This window comes from Malus domestica, chromosome 04, assembly GCF_042453785.1.
Source record: "Malus domestica chromosome 04, GDT2T_hap1".
Taxonomy (NCBI): Eukaryota; Viridiplantae; Streptophyta; class Magnoliopsida; order Rosales; family Rosaceae; genus Malus; species Malus domestica.
In genome coordinates, this window is record NC_091664.1 from 28596208 (window position 1) to 28599958 (window position 3751).

General features: G+C 43.4%; 1 pseudogene; it reads right to left on the minus strand.

The window, feature by feature from the left end:
* Nucleotides 1–404: 404 nt before the first annotated feature.
* Nucleotides 405–3193, minus strand: LOC139195092 (dihydrolipoyllysine-residue acetyltransferase component 4 of pyruvate dehydrogenase complex, chloroplastic-like; annotated as a pseudogene).
* Nucleotides 3194–3751: the final 558 nt, after the last annotated feature.

The following is a 3751-nucleotide window of genomic DNA, read 5'->3' on the forward strand; positions in this document are numbered from 1 at the left end:
TGGTGGTAATAACGGCAGGTTGCCGAATAATTTTTGGAGTATTGGGTGTACTTTTGATCACCTGGTTGGTGATAATAGCGGCGGGTTGCCGAATAATTTTGGAAGTACTGGGCGTACTTTTGATCACCTGGTTGGTGCTATTTTGGGCTTATGGGTCTTCGCCCTCCACACAACATGCCAGCCCATTTATTTTGTGCTTTGCCTTTTTTTTTTTTTTTTTTTTTACCCTCTGATGGGGTTTATACAGATGTCTTCGAAAGATAATAAAAATAAATTACATCATACAAAACAAGAAAAGTAAATCACATCATTTTGGTGGGGTGTTTATTCCTTGCTGGCCCATCATCATCATGGTTGTGGACCCCACTATGCATCCCATTAATAGTATCTGTTTTTACTTTATCTCAGTGGTAGCCATGCTTTCTGTTTTCCTTGTCGTAAGCATCCGCCAGGTAAACCACCGCCTCCACCTTGGCATAGTAATCTTTCCATTTCTGGGATAGCAAATACAAATCCAACTTATCAGCATCCTGCAAAATAAGGGTTATGAGTCCTTCAATGATTGCCACAGCAACAACAATGTTTATGCTATTGTTATACGAAAAGCTCTTCCCGTCTTTGCAGCTCGCATTCACAACCGGGTGCTGAGCAAACGCCATAACAACTGCCTTGGCCAACAATGCAGTCATTGTCACACCATTTGGTTTCACCTTCTCATAAAGGGCGTCGATGGCGTCACTATTAATCGGGTAGCCGACCCGGAAAGTTGGCACCGAGAGACTTCGATCATGTTATTCGAAATAGCAGCCTGCATCGTGGTAAATGGCACCACGGTTGAGCCGGGAAGCAGAGGCGGGGCTGCAGCAGAAGGCTTGGGTGGAGCAGTGGCCACTGAAGTGGGCTCGACGGCGACGGGTTTAATAGGCTTGACAATTCCAGCGGCTGCCTTCACGTCAGCAGCGTAATTCGGCCAAAAAAGGCCGATGCCCACCACGGAGGCAATTTCAACCTTGTGCTGCTTAGCTAGCTTCTTAGCAAAATGAATGGCCACACCCTTTTTGGCAGTGTAAGTAGAAGTAGAAGATGGAGCAGGCTGGGTAATTGCAGGGGTGGGAGTGGCAGTAGCAGGAGGAGGCGTGGGCGTAACAGTTGGGGATGAAGAAGACGATATGGATTTGGCTGTTTCCCTAGCCTCGGCGACTTCCTCTTCAATCTCAGCGAAAAGCCCGATAGCGGCGACGATAGGGGCGATCTCAGAGAGAGATCTGGCCCTTGATGTTTACAGAGGACCAAAACTGAGTGATGAGAGAGAGATGAGTGATTTTGAGATCTGGATCTTTTCTGTTTCTGGGTTTTTGCAAATTTTTGCAGATTCACGACGGAGATGAAAAAATGAAAGAGAACCGACACAACTTTTCGTATCGATTCCCATAGACGGCGCCAAATGTTGATGCACAAAACCGGAGGTCTTGGAACAACGTAAATCCGACTGTGAATCTGCATGAAATCTAAATAACACAAGACGTATCGTGGTTCACCCCAAGGTTTAGGCTACGTCCACACTGATTGTATTGTATTTCTCTGAGAAGCAAGGGAAAGAGTATGAGAGGGCCTAGGAATTGGCATCCCCTAATTATAAGGATGATGGGTCCTTTTATAGAATAAGGACTCTTCACTTATTACATATTTTCCCCTTCCTTTATCACATAATTACATTTAAGTCCCCCGAGTATTTGTATGAGATCTAAATACGAGGCCCTAAATATGGTATAAACAGTAGTCCCCCAAGTCTTTAGTCAAGAGAGTCTTTTGGCTGGAGACTTGAAATTCAATCTATGTGTGGGCCGAAGTAACTAGATGCTGTCTTGAACTGATGCTCGATACGAGGTAGTGCTCAATCTAAAATGACGCTCAACTAGAAGTAGTACACGCTGCGAGGCTGCTCGGCTCGTGGCTTATGTTGCCTTGGTTGGCTCGGCTTGCGGCGTTTTGAAGGTGAGGGAGTCCCTTTTATAGAATAAGGGCTCGCTTCTCAATACATGAATGATGGGCTAGAGTTGATGCTCGCGGCGAGGCGGTTGCTCAGTGGGCGGCGATGCTCTCTAATGGTGGTGAGGGAGTCCTTTTTATAGAATAAGAGCTCGTTCCTCAATACATAAGTGATGGGTTAGGAGTGATGCTTGCGACGAGGCGGTTGCTTTGCTGGTGGCGTTGCTCTCTGAGAAACGAGGGAGAGAGTGTGAGAGGGCCTAGGAATTGGCCTCCCCTAATTGTGAAGGTGAGGGGTCCTTTTATAGAATAAGGACTCTTCACTTATTACATATTTGCCCCTTTCTTTATCACATAATTACATTTAAGTCCCCCGAGTATTTGTACGAGATCTAAATACGAGGCCCTAAATATGGTATAAACAAGGTGGGCAAGCCATTTTTAGAAATGATGAAGGAAAAATGAGGTCCAATAAATCTCAAAAGTACAAAAATCAAGGGGAAATTTCTACAAGCAGTAACTTTCTGAGCGTACTTCTTGAACATAATTTCTGAGCGTACTTTCTGAGCGTACCTCAGCAAGAAAACTGTTCTTCAAGAGCAAAAGTATATCATATCATCAGGGTCAAAAGCAAGAGTATCTCATATCATGATTTTTCCCTGTCTTTTCCTTTGCCCTTGCTCCTACCTGCAAGATAAGGAGAAAGAAAGCAATCAATCAAAACCTGAAATCAAACTTCCGATTTGGAACTGATTGCCCGAAACCTTTGCCTGGCTGCTTACCTAGCATTGCTCTCGAGTACTCATCTTCAACTATTGTCATGTCTCGAATTTCATCGACAAATACCTGAGAACAGTTGATGCGATATTGGCTCTGTACACTGAAGCTGCCAAGCATGGATGAGTCGCTAAGAAATGATGTTCTGAAATACCATTCAAATGCAAAGGTTGCGCACCACTTCTGCTATGCAAAAGATTGAACCAGAATGATCAATGATAAGCTGAAACATGTCACTATAACACAACGTCCTTCCTGCATAACCGCATAATCTAGACGAATGAGTCTAAGTCAACCTTCCTCGCTCGGAGACTTGGGGGACTCCTCCTATATGGTTTATATCGCACTTGACCAAGCTCGAAACTACAAGTAAGGCAAGTGAAAATGATACATCACCTTGGGGGAAAACATCAGGTAAAGATACCATTCTTGGATAGAGGACAAATACTTCCAGAGAAGATGACACACCTGTTTGGGGGAAAACTAAAGAACATACCATTTCTACTAAGGGACAGATAAGGCAAGTGAAAATGATACCACACTTCAGTACTTAGAAGTTTTGTGATTACTCAGTGGTTTGGATTTTGCAAGTCCCCAACACAGTGATGCATCCTTGTCGGGATTAGGTTGTGTTCTGATGCAGCACAGGAAAGTCATCGCCTATGCTTCCAGGCAGCTCAAAACTCAATAGTGGGTAGAAGACGGGTATGTATTTTTTTTATTTTATGTTTTTGTAATTTTAATTTTTTTTTAATTTGTTAATATTCAAGTGGGTCCATATTGACATGTGGCGCCCAGTTATTGTCCACGTGGGCGCCACATCATCAGTTAACAAAAGTTCTAACGGAAAACTTAACAGATGTATGAAAATGCCCCAAAATTATAACTTTAGGTACCGTACTGGGACGAAAAAAACTTCATGTACCAAATGTTGAAAACCAAGAAATTTCAGGGTAGTAAACTGATATTAACCCTAATTTATGAT